A 20,763-nucleotide genomic window follows, 5' to 3' on the forward strand; every position below is an offset into this window, starting at 1 on the left:
TACTAAGTTAAGTTAGGTAGGTATACTTTTATTAGTAGGTCAACTGATTAATTTTTTTTTTAAAAGTATAAAATATTATTATCGCCATCACTTATGTCTCATTGTATTTAAGCCGTGTACAATATAATTGTAATTTCTTTTCCTTAAAACTAACCAGACATATTATTTTCCGAGACGAAACGCACTGTCTTAATAATTGCCGGGGACAAACATCCGTGGACTGGTTTTTTTGACGGAGTCGAAACGTCCCCGTGATTCAGATTAGCTAATAGCTATTGAAAATTGAAAAATATTTAGATCACGGGCCACTATTTTTAAAATATTTTGCTTTACAACTAGTCCAAATACAAATAGTACGATATAGTAAAACATCTTAGAAATTCATTAGCTAATCTGATTTAAAATTATCTCACATCATCTCTAAATTAATATTGTGCATAATTTATTATACTATACATATTGTTAAATATTAACATAAAAATAATGTTATTATATTAATATTCTTATATATTTTAAACATTTTCTGTATATCATTTTACAACATTTTATGCAACTTGTAAAATGTTAAATAAGTACCAGCAATTATTTTATTTTTTTACATATATTATAAAATAAATGTTTGTTTTGGCCGAAAAGGGAATCTTTTTTAAATTTGGTCGTCAACGATCGCTATCGCGTGACGGGTATTCAGTGGTATTATTACTATTATTATGATCGGACATATTTATATATCTATTATATAATCACAATATAAAATACCTATAGACTATAGTATATAATATCTGGCGACCCGCTTAAAATTTGTCGGTTTTCCCCGAGATGGACGGAAGGTTGTAGCAACTTATTGTTAAATAGCGATAAGCCGATAACATAATAAGTATTTTCGTATTTATAATAGTTCTTGATATTCACTTCCTCAACGACCACAACCTTTTTTTCTGTACTCACTGTCTGACTGTCTCATTGCACTAGTCTGCTGTCTCTTGTCTACGTTTACGTTGTGCGTCATTTATATGTACTAGCAAATAACTATAGAATCTATAGTATTTGGTACTAGGTACTTTTTTTTTAGTATCTACCCGCTGTTGTACCTTACATCAGTTACATCTATAATTATAAAATGGTGTGGTGTGTGGTACATTTTACCGCAGACGATACTGTTGAAGTCGTTCCTGAGTTATGGTATCGGAAAGAGGGAAGTTGTGCTTGGCCGAAAACATCCAATATCAAAGATATAAAAAAAGCTGTTATTTTAAAAACACGTCCAAATAAGCACGATTTTTCTTATTATGAAGCACGATGTTTGACTAGTAATATCGGTAAGCATTATTCTAAAATATTTATATTTTGTACCTATAATAAAATAGTTAGTTCTACCTATACCTACATAATATATGAATATACCTAGGTATTTTATGTTTTTAGATGTATATTATAATATCATCTCTATCGGTATATTTCAAATTATATAATAAAATAACCTTTTCATTGGGTAATTAAAATTTGTATTTATAGTATTGTGTATATGATCTGAGTGCAGTACAGTAAAAATAAATGATAGGTATCTACATTGTATAGGTATTTAATATCTTGGTAGATATTTAGGAGGGCTTATTCACAACCAGCAGTGCCGGATTTACTATTAGGCTAACTAGGCTATAGCCTAGGGCGGCAAAATTTAGGGGCGGCAAATTTTTTCTTTTTTTTCATCTCTATAAACAGACAAAAAATTATTTTACTCTTTTATTAGCGCTTTCCTGGCCACGTCGACTGTGAAGAGGTAAATCCGGCACTGACAACCAGAGATAAACTATATAATATATTATATACCTAGGTACTTTTGTGTGATGTATTACCTATATATTTTTGATTTTAAATATTTTTAGACAATTTTCAAAAAGCCCAAAAAAAATGTAATATTGCTAAATGCAAATCTGACCTTTCTTCAATGGAAGATGATAAATTAAAAAAAAAAGAACCATCATAAGAAAATATAAAACTTATTCAAGCTCGGAATCTGGTATGTTTTAATGATATAATATTTATACTCGTATTTATATAACATAGATTACCGTATAATTTTTCAGATATAAATATTTTAAAAATTTTATTGAATTAGTTTATATACTGATATCTTTATAATACAATGTTTTATTTATGTATTTCATTTTTTTTTTATTATTGATATTAATTTATTTCTTTATGATAGTTTATCAAATATCTATTTTGTTTAGACGGTGAAAAATCTGATACACACATGAACAAAAATGCCATTCCATGTTATCATTCAGGTAAATGATTTATTTGTTTTTATAAATATTTGTATGAATAATTATGATAAATACAAATTTATTTGTTAGACTCGGGACCCCAACATAAAAAGAAAAACCAAATCCAAAACAAAACAATAAGTCAAACTGTTGGAATTGAACGTCGACCTAATGGATGGTCTCCATTAAAGACCTCTATTACTGATATAACAGGTGAAAATTTAATATGAAATACACCTAGGTACCTACTTGATAAAATATTTATTTTTGACTATACCTAGGTACCTTAGGACTAATTAGTTAGATTTTTAAAACTGTTATTTCTTAAATCAGTAAAGATTCCTTTGTCTAATTTTTATTTAGAAAAAGAAGAAACTATTCACATGGGCAATACAAAAACAATTTATTGATTTGAAACTCTCAGCAGATGAAACAACATTATTTTCTGGTAATTTTAGTTTTTTTATGAATTAGTTGTGATGTTTTTTATTTAGAAATAATTTAAATACTTATTTTGTTTCATTATAGAAAAAAAATCTCCATATAACCAAAGTTTATCTGATATAAATTTGCCAAGATCCTCTCCATCAAATAGTATGTATATTGTATATCATTAATGTATTTTTACTATTTCATCATATAATATTTAAATTCAATTTTTAAGGAGTAAAAAGATGTTTATTTTCTGATACTGATAAAAATAATTATTTGAATTTTAACTCTGCTGGCGTCAATAATAACTCTCCAAAAGTATCATCTGGTTAGTAAATTGTGTTAACAATTAATCAATAACTATTTTAACAGCTCTATATTTTGTTAACAGTAAAAGGTTCAGGAAAAAGAAGTTTATTTTCTGATTTTTATGAACATCTTCATCCAAATTCCAAGTCTCCTGATTTAATTAATGGCTCTACAACAAACATATTATCTGGTTAGTTAATTGTAGTATAAATAATAATTAGTAGTTATTTTAATAACTAGATAAACATATTTTGTTTTAACAGTTAAAAGTTTGGAAAAAATAAGTTTGCATACTGATGTACATAATGGTTCAAATTCTATTACTCCAAATTTTAATGGCACTTCAAAAGCATCTGGTTAGTTAATATTATTTATAAATATATAATCTTGATTTTAATATTTATCAGTATTCTATTAACAGTGAAAAAAAATGCAGATAGAAAGTCTTCAACTAATTCAAATTCCACAATTTTAAAAAAAGGTAATTATGATTTAATTGTTTTTTAAATATTTTTATTATACTTGTTATTTCAATTTTGTTTTTATGTCTTAAAACTAAGACACATTATTATTTGAGAGCATTTCAAATGTTTAAGCTTTAAGCTATGATATATATTTTAATAAATATACAGAAAGTTATATATATGAATTTAATTAATCAAATAATTTGTTAAACCTTACATACAATAGAATCTCTAGTTAACATAACACTATTATACTATATAGCCATGTAGGTAGCAATTTATTATCATTCTTTGTAACAGTATTTCTATGTAACAATTTTTTTCAAGTAATTGTCAAGTTAACTTATTGAGGTTTCACACTTCCACCGTAGATTCTGTAAATACTGGATAAATAAAGATTTTAGAAATTCATAATTATCATTTTACAAATCAAAAAGTAAAAGTTTAAAAATAAAACTTCTTATACATTTGTAATAAAACTGTTATACCTGCATAATATACAAGAAAATAACTATGTGTACAAAAAATAATAAATATATATATAACTCAGTTTTTAACAGCCATGGGGTTTTTATTGATATCTGGATCAAAAGATAATAGTTATACATTATTATTTATGGTTATATAACCATTGTATATTATACAATTAAAATAATTAATTCTTAACTGGGAAACTAAATACTTTTGAGATATCCTCATAATAAATACATAAAATGTAGTCAAGAAAGGGTAAATAAAAATGCATGTTATTTTATCATATTTATACTTGCTAACCAATTACATTACATATTATTTTCATTAAACTTTTATTGTTTGTTTAGATCTTTTATTAACTACCTTTAATATAGGAACATAATATAATTAATTCACCTTTTACTATTTTAATATTTTATTTTAATCAAATCACTGTTCATAATCAATAAATAATGTATTTATAATGCATTAGTTATAAATTGTACTTAATCCATGATTAATATCATTAATATTGTGATTATTTCAGATGATCGGTTCAAAGACATGGTTTTACATAGTTTAATTATTTTAAAACACAGTATCAGAAATTTGGATGAAAAAATGGATTTGTTGATTGAAAAAACTTCAAGAAGTTCAGAAAATACAAATATAAATGATGATGATATTATAGACCATGACGAAATAACAAGGTATGATCACAATTTTGTGATACGCATCATATCCCTATTAACAGAAATAGGAGTGGGAGTTATCCTCGGCTTTTCATTGGTCCTTGGTATTACGCTTATAAAACATGTGGCCCTGGCCCTCTATGATAACTATTAACTAGCATTTGAAAAAAAAATAATAATTATATTATGCATAAACACAGTAAAGTAAATAATTATTTTTAGTATTATTATTATACTATTTTAATGTTAATTTAAATGTTTTAATTAAAAAACTATTAATTGAAGATATATACAATATAGGTAGGTAATATACATTAAATTAATGTAATGACTATTTAATAAATTTTTGTTTTTTTTTGTGTTTCTACTTTTTTTTTTTGATATTTATCTGAAATTAATTGCTTGTTTAGATTATTCATTCTGATGAATGTTCTTGTTCTCACTAGACAGTCAATAACTTCTTGTGGAATAGACAAATATTGAATTGTTGGTGTCAATCTGTTAACCATATTCTTCATTATTCCTTTACTTTTTGTAATATTATCACCATTAACTAATTTAAATTCAATTTCAAGAAATTTGAGTGCTGTCAACAAATTGTTTGATGGTAATTTCAAACCACCTCTTGATTTGAAATTAGTCCAACAGTCTTCTGCAACATCACTATCATCTGTTTGTTTTATCAACTCTGGATATTTGCTGGCAAACCGATTACAAATATAGCCAGCTACATATTGAGCACTATCCTCTTCAAGCTCATTAAAAGGTTTATTTTCTTCCATCTAAATCACATTAATTATTAATATTTACTATGTTTGATTGTATGATTTAGTTATGTGCTAAAATATTTTTTATTTACTTCAAATTCTTTTAGAAGATCAAAGCACTGTTCACTGATTATTGGTGTACATTCACTACCAATATTTGACTGTACGTTGGTTATTTCTGTTGGGTCATCTGTTTCAAACGTACTCGAATTCAACATTTGACCAGTCAAACACTCATTTTCAGTCAATAATCTGTTTTCTAGATCAAGCTGTGAGTTTGTATTCTCAGTAAATACAAAATCTGAATGTTTTCCAAGAATGTACCATCTCAGGCTAAACATTTTTTATTCACAATTGAGGGGCGACATTCCATAATGTACTATTGCCACTTTTCAAAATGTTCAGGAATCACGATTTTCTATTGTATACTGTTGTTAAACAGTAGAAAAAAGGTAAAATATGTTAAAAATTCAGAAAAATATACTTATTATACTTCTCAAGTCAAAATTACCTTAAAATTATTATTTTATTATTTTAATTGATAATTTTAAATGTTGGTTGCGCCATAGGGTACTATTTCCATCCAATAGTACACTTTGACTTACTTAAGAATTTAGAGAATAGTGAACCAAGTTTTTCCAAAATGTACTTATTCCATAATTTCCTACAGATGTTGAATAGTATTTATGAAATAAAACCCAATGGTCAAAATTAAGTAGCCTTTTTTGAATAAAGTATGATGGATGAAAACAGTTAAGTTGTAAAGTTTGTCTTCAAACATATTGCCAATACAAATATTTTACAGTTTTTGCCTTTTGGATAGCATGGTACCGAATAACTAATAAATAATAACCTTAATAATAAAACAAACTTTTTTTTTTTACAATATTCCTTGTGAATCAGAATCTATGAATTCATTAATAAAGGTAAAAGGAGAAATTACTAAAATAAAACAAATAAAATAATTTAACAATATTAGATATTATCTTTATCTGTTTAAAATAAAATAAAACCAATACATTAAAAATGTTAAAAATAAAAACAATTTAGCCTCATTAATAATAGTAATGTAGTATAAAGTATAACAAATAAAATAAAATAAATAAACAATATCAAATATATATTACCCTATACCTATTTAAAATACTAAGTACGGGTTAAGGTATTTTAACCAAATAAAATGAATATAATTTATTAAAATACAAAAAAAAAAAAATAAATTTTGCCTCATTTATAATAATAGAATAGTAAATAAAATAATAAATTTATTAATATTATTAACAACTAGATATTACCCATACCTATTTAAAATGTTATGATACAATCATTAGTCAGTCTCGATCTTCATTATATTCATCTATAATATCTTCAACGTTTGATTCACAACTTTCTTTAAATAAAAAAAAATTGAATTCATACACCTTAACAAAAATGTCATGCTTATTATAATAAGTTATGAATACAAAACTTTATTTACTTATATTTAACTCATTAGTTTTTTGAAGACATAGTATTTATATTATAATTTTATTATAGAATATTAATTATTAATTATTATACTAGGTACACATTTGATTGTATCTACCTCCTGTAGCCATTGATGAATATTCTTATCATTATTTGATACATTATTTTCAACAGCAATATCTGGTAGATGGGGTATTGTTGAGGTATTACCGTCTTCAGTAGTATCCTGTTATAACATTTTAAATTTTAATAAAATATAATTCATACATACAAAATGTCATGTTAACATTATAATAATGAGTAATGAATACAAAACTGCATACTGTTTATACCTAATACACTAAATGTAATAGTTTTATAAGACTTTATAAGTTATAGCTATATTAGTTTTAGGTATAAACATATTATTATTGTTAAAGCATTATAAATTTAGGTACATACTAACTACTACAAATTATGAATACTAAATATCTTACCATTACTCTTGCATTTTTCATTAAATTTCTTATGCGGCCTTTCGAAGTCATCTTTACGTTTAAGGAAGACGTGTTTATAAGGCAATGGCATGTAAAAATAATTGTTTTAAGCCTCAAAAGCAAAATAAAATTTAAACTATTATCTATCACGTATTCATTAATGATAACAGCCAAGTTTTGGAGCGAATTTGATGGTATAATGATGAAGTTAGAAACGTTCTATTATGTTTTACCTTTTAGGTTATTATAATCACTATATGAAAATGTAAATCCGCACAGCTATAGTGATAACATGAAGTTAGAATAAATATAAACTCAACATTTAAATAAGGAATAACTTTTTCATTTGTAACACATGGCAATAGTGCATCTTGAATATAACCGATGTACTAAATTTCCTTTTTATCATGGGCAATAGTACGTTATGACGTAGTCTGGATATAGTACATTTTGAAAAAAATCATGGAAATAGTTCTTTTTGAAATATTTCTATGGTCTGATTTTTAAATTACCATGGGCAATAGTACATTTTGGCCAAATTGATAGATTCAGTACACATAGTACATTCTGATAAATTCTCCCCATCGGCAGTAGTGCATTTTGACGCAATCTTAGTATTTGTAATCAATTTATTGATAGGAAATAGTACGTTTAGGCATAATTTGATGGTTTCAAACGATTCCCCGCCATTTAAACTATATGTTTTGATGTATAACACATATATTCAATTTTTGGCAATAGTACACTTTGGAATGTCGCCCCTCAATTATACATTTTAATTTTTTTAATTTAATTATTTAAATATTATTTAATATATTTAATTATTTTATGACTATTTATGTAAATTATAAATGACTAGTTATATACTTATACATAATTTAGTACTTACCAGTATTTGAAATCTAGAGGTGTTATACAATTACTCGCTGAACCTGTCATGCCTTTCAGAAAACTAAATAGATTTTCTATTATATCTTGATTTAGCCTTCTACCAATGATGTACTCCATGCCATGTTCATCTTTTAAATATTTTAATAATGATTTTAAAGATTTATTACACACTGCTATTCCTATAATAATAGGATAAAATAATCAAGAAATAATTATTAAAACAATACATGTTTTATTACAAAGTATAAAATTACAACCTTTTTGGAAAGGAACAAGGGTTTTTTTTCCATATATTCGCATTTCCAGTATAAAAGTACTCATTTTATCAAGAAGTTCATCTTGATGCTCTACATTTATACCATAGCTTGGAGTACTGCCATCAAACTTATGCTGAGTGTTGAAGATGTCAAACCAATTGTTGAACAGAAGAATCATTTCAGAGGCCTGTTTTTCAAGTAAACATATATTCATAGGTCTATTATTTATAGCACATAAATTAAAAAGCTTCTTACATCTTTCCAATTTAGTTTATCTAAATAATTCTTTTCCCCACAATAAGCTATGGCTTTAGCAACAGTTTCTGAAAAGACTTGGGAAGCTAGTTTAACATTCATCCTTCCACAACCCTGTACGTCCAGATGTCTCTCGGTCAAACGATATGCTAACTTTAAGTCGCCTGAATCAATTTTTAATAGAGTCTGTAAAATTGATTTACCTACATAATTTGAATTTGGAAGTACAAAACCACTAAAAAAAAAAAAATATTTATTATTATAATATATAATTAAAATTTCTTTTTATTTCAATATTCAACTTGTCAATTAGGTGATTCCTGGCTAATTTCAAAAGATGAGGTACATCTGCAAAAACATGTATTTTATTGGATGTCGATGGATGTTCAAACGTTGTATTTTCAATTGAAATGTTCAAGGTTCGCCATAAACCCATGTTGGAAGGACCCATGTCGCTTACCATAGCAATAACATTGAAATCAATTTTGTGTAACTCTTCAATTATGTTAAATAATAATTCTTTAGTCATTTTAGTATCATAGTTGTAAAAAATTGGCTGTTTCCAATTACTTGTAAGACCTAAATTGTTATTGGATTACATTTTATTAAATAATAAAATTAATTAAGAAATAGTAAGTTGAATTATTATTTTCAGTTAAACTTAAATAATATTTGGTACCTCTAACTACAACCGTCTGTACACATTTATGTGGACCAATTACTTGTTCGTTCTTTTTGTCATAACATAATCTGTTAGACACGTAAGTCTCATCAAAACAAATTACAGTAAGTTTTTCTCTACTAGTCATTAATGTTCCTTGGAAAAATAACACAAGTATACAACAATTTATTTAGAACGTTGATTAAACTACCTTTTTTACTTATAGAGTTTAGTTTGTCAAAAAAATGTATTGTTTACCTTTGGCTTTCATTAGAGTTAGTACACCTTCCAATATTCCTGGTTCAACTTTAAAAGTTGATGCCCATCTTCTTAATGTAGATAAACCTTAAATTAAATTTTATAGTTTAGTTGTTATAATAGTATCCATTTATTATTCTTTTTTATATGTTGTAGATCTTACTATTTATTGGGAACAGATTAATTTGTGAATATTAATTTTCATTTTCTTAAAAAATCTGTTCCCATTTTATAAATTAAATATAAACTAACCGGGTAATGGATATTGCTTTTTATTTCTTAAATATCGATAAGCTTTAGGGGATATACTGCGCAAATTGATTGCTGAGGATATATCTTCAGGCAACCACTTGTATACTTTTCTAGTTGGATGAAGAATTTGACTGATTTGGGTTGGACTGAATAATTTATTTAACAAATCATTGAAACGAGTTTCAAATCTCTGATTTTCCAAATCAACAAAATTTTTATAATACTCATTTTGAGCACTTAACCCTTTTATAATATTTTGAAGTTTAGTATTTTCAATTAAAAGAACTTCTTTATCCTTCTTACAATTTTCAAAATCATTTTTCAATCTAAAAGTATGGTGTTATACTCAAATAAATAATACTTAGGTATTTATAAATAAAAAAACAATTAACATTTATTTGATCATCATGCATAACAATGAATAAACAATAAATTCTAGTAGTAAAAAAAAATACAATAATACCAAACCAATAAACAATATAGTTTGTTATAAAAAAGAAAAACATGAATAAAATATGATTTACAATACTAGTTGAGTTGCACATTTATAAAATATTTTACATAAGTACATGTTAGTTAAGTAATAAAGTAATAATGTATAATTTATTGTCAATATTTAAGTAGCTAAATAAAACAATTATAATCTATATATTTGTAATAATTATAATTTATACATTTGTAATAGTTATGATGTATAAATAAATTAATGCTATTGATTTATACATTTGTAACAAATGTTTAAAAAAAATTGCTAAAACATATTATATTTCAATATTAAATACAATTCTTGGTCCGTCAGGTTATTATAAAAACTATACTCCCGCACGAACCAAGAAGTAGTATTTATATTGAGATTAACTTTTATGATTTTCAAATGGTTATCTTCCTAAGTAACTGATCAACTATGGATTACAACTAGTCATGCAAAACACAAAAGCAAATATAAAATATAATATTGGTTATTATAGTCACAGAAGAAATACATTTATTATATTTTGAAGATTTAATTATTTACCTTTGATACGAACAAGAATCATTATATTCTTCTGCAAGAACTTCTGCCCCAAAATTTGTATCAGATTCCAACCTATCAAAAAGACTAATTTTACAACTTTTTTTACTTTAATTGCTGGTTCAATACTGAAAAAAAAATGTTTAAATGTATTATAAAAATAGAAAATAATTAATTTGTTTAATTTTTTAAACAAAATAACAGCACATTGGTTTATTGATACCTGGTTGGTTCATCAGCTAGATTTGTAACTAAAAATGATCCAGACGGTGTACAAATTTTTGGTGATTGTTGAACTGGACTATTTTTACCATGCATACTTGTTTCAAGACATTCACGATTACTATAGTAAGCAAATAACATTTTTTTATTTGTATTAAACCAACTTCAATATCAGAAATAGATGGGACTTTAACCTTAATGGTACTGCATCAGGTTTTAGTTTTCTGCCACGGATGGGTGTGTAATTTAACATGTTTTGTGCCCTTGTTTTGTTCTCGTATGAACTAGGTGGAAAATGTAATGAACATACTGCAGCTAAAATTAAACTCGTCAAACATTGAATTATTATTTATAAACTAGTAACTAGTAAACTAACTTATTATGTCTTACTGATTTATTACAGAGTATTTTAAATATTATAGCGTTAATAGATTCATTTTTTTATTGGTTTGCTTGTTTATATAATTATATGTATTGTTATTACATACCTGTTTCAAAATTAATATTCACAGTTTCCTTTGAACCTTTTTGAATTTGTTCAAACCATTGAGCCCTCATATGTGAGTCTTTAGGAAATCTATAAATGTGAACTTTAGTATTGCTACTTTTTATTTTTTTACTGCCACTATAGCAACCAATAAATGCACAAACTGGCATAGTGAAAAAGCCAAGAACAACAATTTATAAACAAACACACTAACAGGAAAAAATGAAAATGTACCAAATACAGTATAATGTATAAAAAAAAAAAATATTTTAATATTTTATTATTAATATAACACAATGCATTATACAATCAAAAACTCATAAAAGGCGCGTAAAGTATAAGCCAATCAAATGACGAGGATTAATCCCACCCTATTCTGCGTAGACTGAACGAAATTCAGTTTGTTGTGATCATACCTTGTTATTTCGTCATGTTATAGACTACACCAACCTAAATTGTCTTTTCCCAATTGAAGACATAAGTACTCTTAATGATATTGAGGAGCAATTGGTGTCAGATAAAAAATATCATAAATCATTGGTGAGTTTTTTTTATACAATTCTTCTTATAGTCGTGTTTTAAATATATTTTTGTTATAGACAAATAAACTTATTGGACTTGGTGGAAAAACAGTACAAATATATATAAAAAGAGTAATGCAGCTTTTGTTCTCTGATGAACTATTAAAATTATATTCATTTAATGGCCGAGGGAATAAAAAAAAAATGTTTTTCTAGCCTAGTAATTTCAAAACTAATATTTGGTAAGTTACACTATAATTGTATTTATTGATTATATTTAAATAATTTAATTTGAGCTTTTAAATTTCTGAACTAAACTTGAATATTTTGATATGATTTCTACATCATAAAGTCATTAAATATGTATCTAGTATAATTATTTAGTATAATGTCTTTGAATACATATATACAGTTTCACCAGTCCAATATTCAATTTTTATACCTTATTTTTTTACCTCATGTGTAATCAGATAATAATTTTCCTGTAGTACATTAAGTGAATGAATTTATAATAAACGTTCACAACATTTTATTTTATATTATATTTTTAGACTTACTTTATAATAACCTTCAGCCTTTTTACTTTATATTGACCATTGCTTTTAGTGTACATTTTTCCAAATTATTTCTTCTCTTACAAGTAATTACAAATATTGATAAGAAAATTATTTTGTATAAACTTATTGAAAATGATTTTTTTTTTGAAGTGGCACATTGAAAATTGTCTAGTATCATTATAGGCTAGTACCTGCTGTAGTTGCTTTAGTTGCTCATATAATTACATATTTTAGTATTTAAGACCTTAAATAAAATAAATGGAAATACCTAATTAAAAATGAATCAACACTTATTATTTTTATATATTATTATTAAAAAAAATATTAAATAATATCTTGTTTATTCTATTTTGTTCTTAGGTTCTATAAAGCTATTGAACAAGTTCAAGTACGATAACGCCATTGATGACGTAGAAAAGTATATTAAAAATGCTCTTATTCAGGCTCCATTCAATATTTAAAAAAAAATATCCAATACTACGACTGTGGATTAATTTTTATTATATTTTTTGAAATGTTCGCAAAAATGTATTTTTTTTTTCATTGCTTAATTGAAAGTTAATAATTAATACATAAAGTACACAATATACAAATTACATACCTAATAATAATAAAAAAAAACTTGAAGATACTAATGAGTTTATTTATTTGTTATTTATACACACTCGTCTCTTAGTTTTAAGATGTCTGGGAATATATCAAATTTGATGTAACTCAAACTGCAGGTAATTTATTAGATATTGCAAGTCTTTTTTTTTTTTTGTTATGAAATGAATAAGACCAATATTTATGAAGAAAAAAAATGTAAGGATTTGGGGAATATTCTAAAATTTAAAGTAAAACCAATTTCTAGAGGGTACTATAATATATATATATCCTATATTATTTCACATCATCCTGTTAAATGTACCAAAGTATATATTGGGTTTGTTTAAGATTATATAAAGGTTTGATTTGTGTAGATTAAGATTTATGCAATAATTAAAAATATTAATTATTGTTTAATTAAAGATTTAATAAACATTATATTTTTAACGCTAAATCAGCATTTATGTTTTAACACTTCTTGAATATACGATTCGATTTCATTTCACATTTATAGAGCATTCAGTAAAGACTTATATGCTTCTAATTTCATCTAAAATCAACATTAAATAATGTTCAATATTAAAAAAGGTATCTTTATTAAACTTTTATTCAATGTTGACATGTTATGTGGGTATAATATAATTTTTAAACATTAATATATGTTTAGTAAATATTTAGGTTTTAATACTATTTTTTTTAACTATTAACTAATGTATTATAAATATTAAGAGCATAATATTGATGGAATACTTACAAAACGATATTTTATTTATATTAATATACTAACTGAATTTAAATATTAAAATTTTAGCTATACAATAGTCTTAAATAAATGTTGTACAATAAACGTTAATGTTTCAATCATAAATTAAGGTTAATTTAATATTAAAATATGTAACTGTTTTAAATATAGATAAAATAATGTAAAACCAAGTTAAATTAAACGTTTACTTTTGAGTATTAATAATTTAATTCAAAACCAATATTTAAATAAGTTTAAACACTAATAATTGTTATGTGGGTACTTGCCGACTCCTGAGTTAGAGCATGGTATTAACTCTGATGAATTTGCTAATTCCACTATCAATCCAAAATACAGGACAGTTCGCCATTGGTATGATGTTTGGAAAGAAAACAATCTGGGATCTTCTAATGATATAAGTGTTTTACAGGTAATTACACAAAATTCAAAAGTGTTTTTACTGTGAACTCTAATATTTCCTTTTTATATAAAAATTATGATTATAAAAGAAAAAAAGATCAGTATATCATAAACTATTATAATTAGGTATTTAATTATCAAATGTGTCCTTACCTAAGTGTCTATATACAAGTTAGTATTAAATAGTTATTATAGAAAATAAAATAAATAAATAAATATTATATCATTGGTAAGTACCAACCTAGAGAAATCAATAAAACGTAGAATCTATTTTCATAAATTTGAATATTTTAAAATATAAGAAGATGAAAAGTGAACACATTAAGTAACAGACATATATTTATATAGGTATTATATTTAAAAATTATAATATATATAGTATGTGTAGTTTTTGTTTTTACCTATGATTAAAAATAAACATTTACTTTATTCAAAATTTGACTGCATAGATATTTGTGCAATAATTATATTAAATAAATAAATAAACTATTTGCTCATCATTTTTTACAATGTATATGAATATGATAGTTTTATGTTATTAATTTATACGCACCTCTGAAGTTTTCAAATTTTAAAATAAGTAATTTTTATTTTAGAAACTTGAAGAGAAGAAAAAATATTATGAAGGTAACGGAATTATTGTTAAGTACTCTGAAAATCCATTTGCTGTTTTAGTCATCACCTCAATAATGAAAAGAGCTCACCAACTACCATTTGCAAAAGATATCGCTTTTGTAGATAGCACTTCATCCTGTGTCATTCAAAGTCATTCAGTAACATTCATGTTAGCACCATGTGGTGTTGGAGCAGTTCCTTTAGGCATATTTATAACAAAAGGACAGTCAACTGAAGACTATAAAGCAGCTTTTGCCCTTTTAAAGCAGTCAATGCCTAATGGTTTTAATGATCAAGGGTTTCCCAAACAATTTGTTATTGATGATAGTGAAGCAGAGAAGCAAGCACTTCAATCAATTTGGCCTGAATCTAAAATTAATTTATGTAGATTTCACATACTACAATCTGTCTGGAGATGGTTGTGGGATACAAATCATGATGTACTAAAAGATGATAGGAAGATTTTGTTTAAACTATTTCATAGGATTTTGATTGCTACAAGCTTACATAGTGCTGAAGAAGCTTATATGACAGCAATCGGTCAAATTTCTACAGAATACAGTTGTATTAATAACACTGTAATACCTACCTTTAAAATATGAAAAATGGATTAAATATGTTAATAATTATTGGAAAAGAAAAGAATTGTGGTGTTTGGTATTTCGAGATGCTTCTGTTCATGGGCATCAAACTAATAATTTTTCAGAAGTAAATGCTTGTATCTTTAAGGATATTGTACTTTCTAGGAACAAAGCATACGATGCAGTTGCACTGGTAGATTTCATTTGTACTGAATTAGAAGAATATTATCTGAGGCGTTTAAGGACTTTTGTCAATGGGAGAAACGATACAGCTCGACATATATTTGAAGATCAACTTAAACGAGCAACAAATATTCAAAAAGAATCTATACACAAATTATCTGAACATAATATGTATAGAGTTCAGGCTGAAACAGAAAATACTTTTTATGAAGTTGATGTAACAAATGGATTTTGCTCTTGCCCTAAAGGGAAACTAGGAGCATTCTGCAAACATCAAGCTGCTATTTACCATCACCATGAAATGAATAGGTATGCCAAGTTTACCAGCTATTAATACAGAATCACGTTACTTATTAGCAAAATTAGCATTCGGTGAAAATGTGCGTGACAAATCATTTTACATGCCACTTACATCAGAATCAAACATTAAAAATAATGATACAACATTGGAAGAAGGAAAAGATTTACATCATCAAAATAATGATCAACCTCATTGCTCAATAAGTCAAACTGATACAAATAACTGTAACAATGATCTTGAAAATACCTCTGCTCATGATTATAGTAAAGAAATTCAAAGTTTATTGACAACAAATTTAAATAAATATAAAAATACAGTTTCAACTTCAGTACTCAGCAAATGTTTTGATAGATTAAAAAAAGTTAAGTCTCCTGCAATGTGGGAATCATTTTTAAGTACTGCTGGAAGCAAAATAACTCTGAGACATCGATCTCGTGCAACAATTCATGTACAGCCAACAACTTTGGCACGAAGAAGATCTGGAGTTACGAGAGGTAGTAAACGACTGTCTGTGGGACGTCCAAAAAATAATGATCCCCCCAAGAAATAAAGAAGAAGAAATTTAGCAGAAAATGTAGAAAAAAATATACCAAATGCTAAATCACACGGGGTAGGTCATTAAGCTGTATTATTAATTATTAAAATATTATTATATGTATACTATAAATTATTATTAAAAATTGACATAGGCATTAATTTATTATTTATTTTATTTTGATAGGTAACTAACTGTTGTTAGCTTATCTGTGGATCAAACAGCATACCTAATATGTGTTTATTCCAATTATGTAAATAACTTACTCACAAAATAGATCAAACATATTATGTAAAAAAAAATAAAAAACAAGGGAAACAAAACGATAGAAAATACAATATATTATAGGTAGTTGTTACTTGTTTATAATAAAACTAATTTATTCAATGATCAATTCATTTAAAAGATGCCTATAGCCTATAAAATGATCATACTACATAATTGCAGATAGCTAGGTACCAAATAAAATAGTAATACCACACCACTAGGAGTTGAAGCAATATAAAATAAGAATAATACAATTATTCATAAAATCTTGCGTTGTAGAATAAATAAATAGTAGGTATTAATGTATTACTTAATAACAAAGAGCATATACCAAACAAAAAAATTATAAAATTAGTTATGTTCAAATCTATCTATGCAATTAATACCTACTAATTACAAACATTTTACTTTCTTATAAATTATTATATAAAACAAATACAATACAATGTCAATGTGTGGGTATTTAAATTAGGTACTATTATCATGTGTAATAATTTGTCTTATCACTCATATCTAATAAACTATCTTTATACATATTTTCTATGTAACTAAACTTGGCGGGAATTTGAAATCGACCAATGGGAGTGCGTGGATGAACACGGGTGCTGAAACAGACCCCAGAATGCTTATATGCGTGTCACGGACTACTACACTGGACTGGAAACGTCATGGGAGGCGGGTGACGGGGTAACAGGACGCTTAGTGTCCGCGAGAGAGGTGTAGAGAGAGGAATAAGTACGTGAACTAATCTAGCGCTACCTGGTTTACCACAGGTTTACTATACTTTCAAACGAATATATAATATAGAATGATACGACCACAGATTAAATAAATAATGATACGACAAACGTATTAAACTATTATTTATATATAACTAATTAATAACTGCATTATTATTTATTATTTATTTTTAATATTATAAAATAATAGTTTCATACACGTCATTGAATACATTTAATATATTTTTTTATTTTTCTGAACGATATTTACAATATTTGTCACCAATAATTACTGTTAGGTATTATAAAGTATATGTAGTACAAATATGTTCAGGTAAAAAATGTTCTAAACCAACATACTTCAGGTCTTTTACCTGATTACTTATTGAACTACATATTGCCGTTTCCCAAGATGATTTATTATCATTTGTGACACTGAAAAGTGTCACTTTAATATCGCGATTCTGGCTGTTACACCCAGCAACTGAACACTTACGCATTTTAAAGCTTAATTATTAATAAGGCAACATTTTTAAAAAATTAGGGTAATTTGTCAGTATAATTTGTTTATGGTGATGACTGATAAATTATCATTATCTTTAGAATTCGAAATGTTCGGATGTAACATAATATACGATGTGTAATAATATGTTAGTCAGTGATTTTCATAATATAATATAATATATATTATGTATAAATGTAGGTCTATTTGGCGGGAATTCAATATTTGGTTAGTGGTTTATCATTGAAGTATAGATGGCGCCAGATTAGCTCATGTACTATTTCCCCTTACTACACCTCTCTTGCGGACACTAAGCGGCCCGGCGGTAAACGTCTCGTTTCCAGTCCAGTGTAGTAGTCCGTGATGCGTGTCAACGTGTATTTAGCGTCCGAGCCGATAGTGCTCACGCTCCGTGTTGTGTCGTTCGTGGCACACACAAGGTCGAGAGGTTGTGGCCGTGCGTGCTACAACTTCCATTATTTTCATTTTCGTGATTGCCAGCCCGTTGTACGCAGTGCGATCTGCCGTGTTGTCACGCAGTGGCGCACACAGGATTTTTTTTCGGGGGGGGTTGTTCTATTAATAATTTACTATAGTATAGTCCTATGCTAAAAAATGATAAAACGTTGTATCAAAATAGTATGACCTATATTTGTACATCTAATATATTTTATGGTCTATATTATAATTTTTTAATTTATTATCAACAGAAGTTGAGGGTTGTTCATCATTTTTTTTACATTTTTTGTTAAAAAATGACATAATATTACCATGGGCAATTCTTTTCTTTTTTTCACTCATAATGTCAATAACTTAAACATGAAATAAATTTAATATTAATTGTAAATTGTATTAATTGTAATACTAATAAAATTTCACATTCACACAATTCAAAAACACGTTATTGCTTATCAGTTATCCTTATTAGTTATCACACTATAATTGAGACCATGGTTGTAGGTGCCCGTACCCGGTAACAAAAAAAGAGCGTCTAGACCATAGAAATACGTCATAGAAAAGAGAAGGGCGCTGCCACGGATAGTATATTAGTATCTATATCTGTGGCGCAGGCTGCCCACTAGCAAATTTTTTATCAAATAATTTGCTAACGGACAGCATCCTTTATCAGCACTAACAAAATCAAATTAAAATAATATGATATTATTTAAATCTTATAATATATTTGATAAGAAATAAGGACATAATAATTGATGAGAAATTTATTCGTGGGTTGTCTCCCTCTACAGACGCTCGTAATGAAGGAAGACATTTGGGGGGGGGGGGGTTATAACCTCTGAATAATAAAAACAAATAAAACATGGCGCAGTCAAGAGGATAATAAATGACACCAATTGTTTCAGTAAGTGTAATAATATTAATAAGATCATGGAGTTTAGACCACCTAAAGAGATGTCTTTTGTCGACAACATTTCTGAACAATGGAAAGAGTGGTATCAACAGTTCAATATTTTTCTAATAGCATCGGGTAAAAGTAATGAAACCGACGAGAGGAAAATAAATATCCTATTAAATCTTATTCGCACACAAGGTATTAAAATTTATAACAATTTCAAGAAACCTAAAAAGACAACGGATATCACGTATGATAATGTCGTTAAGTGGTTCAGTGAATACTGTGAACCTAGGAAAAATATAATATTCCAAAGGTACAAATTTGGTAGTTGCGTACAAAAAGAAGAGCAAACATTTGATGATTTTGTGACAGAACTGAAGACATTATCATCATTATGTGAATTTAAAGAAGAAGATAATATGATACGTGGCCGGATTGTATTTGGTATCAGAGATGCAGAAACCAAAAACAAATTGCTGAGCTTGGACAACCTAACACTGGACAAAGCAGAGACGTTATGCAGAACCAGAGAAGTAACGGATAAGGAAATACAAGAAATGACAATGGATTTGGCAAACATTCATTATATGGGCAAAGAACAGAAGACTTGGACAAAAAGTAAAGGTGGTAAGTCTATGATTAAGAGTAATAAAAATGTTGTTAAAAAAGAAAATAATAATAAGTTTAATAGAGTTAATAATATGTATAAGACAGAACTACGCTATGATTGTAAAAAGTGTGGTACAAATCATAAACCAAGAAGTTGCCCAGCTTTTGGTAAAGAATGTAGAGTATGTAATAAATTAAATCATTATGAAATAGGGTGTAAAAATAAAAATAAAAAAGTGTATAAGACATCTATAACTCAGGAGATAACTAATAATGAGGAAAATATGTTTGATGAGTTTTCTGTGAATGAAATTACTGAACAGGTATGCAATATAGAGGCTAATCAAAAAAGTTGGATTGAAGAAATTAAAATTGGAAATAAGTGGTTAAAATTTAAGCTTTATACGGGAAGTGATATAAACATTTTACCATATGATGAGTTTACTAAGATAAAGCCACAACCAAAATTAACTATTTCTAAGTATAACATTGAGGCTTATGGTGGTTTCAAAATAGATTCTATAGGTTCGTGTATAATTAATTGTTTATTTAAAAAATCTAATCTAAATTGCTCATTAGAATTTTTAGTTGTGAAAACTGAGAACAATAAAACTTCATGTCCAATTTTAGGACTACCAACTTGT

The 20,763-nt window shown here is 26.4% G+C and overlaps 1 long non-coding RNA gene and 1 pseudogene across 1 annotated transcript; one reads left to right on the plus strand and one right to left on the minus strand.

The window, feature by feature from the left end:
- Window positions 1-1,120: 1,120 nt before the first annotated feature.
- LOC149056796 (uncharacterized) lies at window positions 1,121-13,197 on the plus strand (annotated as a pseudogene).
- On the minus strand, window positions 6,427-7,490 carry LOC149056797 (uncharacterized). The gene is made up of 2 exons (XR_016191215.1): window positions 7,331-7,490; window positions 6,427-7,080 (listed from the first exon to the last, which is right to left on the minus strand). It is a non-coding gene; the product is annotated as an uncharacterized LOC149056797 (long non-coding RNA).
- Window positions 13,198-20,763: the final 7,566 nt, after the last annotated feature.

This window comes from Diuraphis noxia, unplaced genomic scaffold, assembly GCF_037042655.1.
Source record: "Diuraphis noxia isolate RWA-SAM2 unplaced genomic scaffold, SU_Dnox_SAM2 contig0003, whole genome shotgun sequence".
NCBI classification, from domain to species: Eukaryota; Metazoa; Arthropoda; class Insecta; order Hemiptera; family Aphididae; genus Diuraphis; species Diuraphis noxia.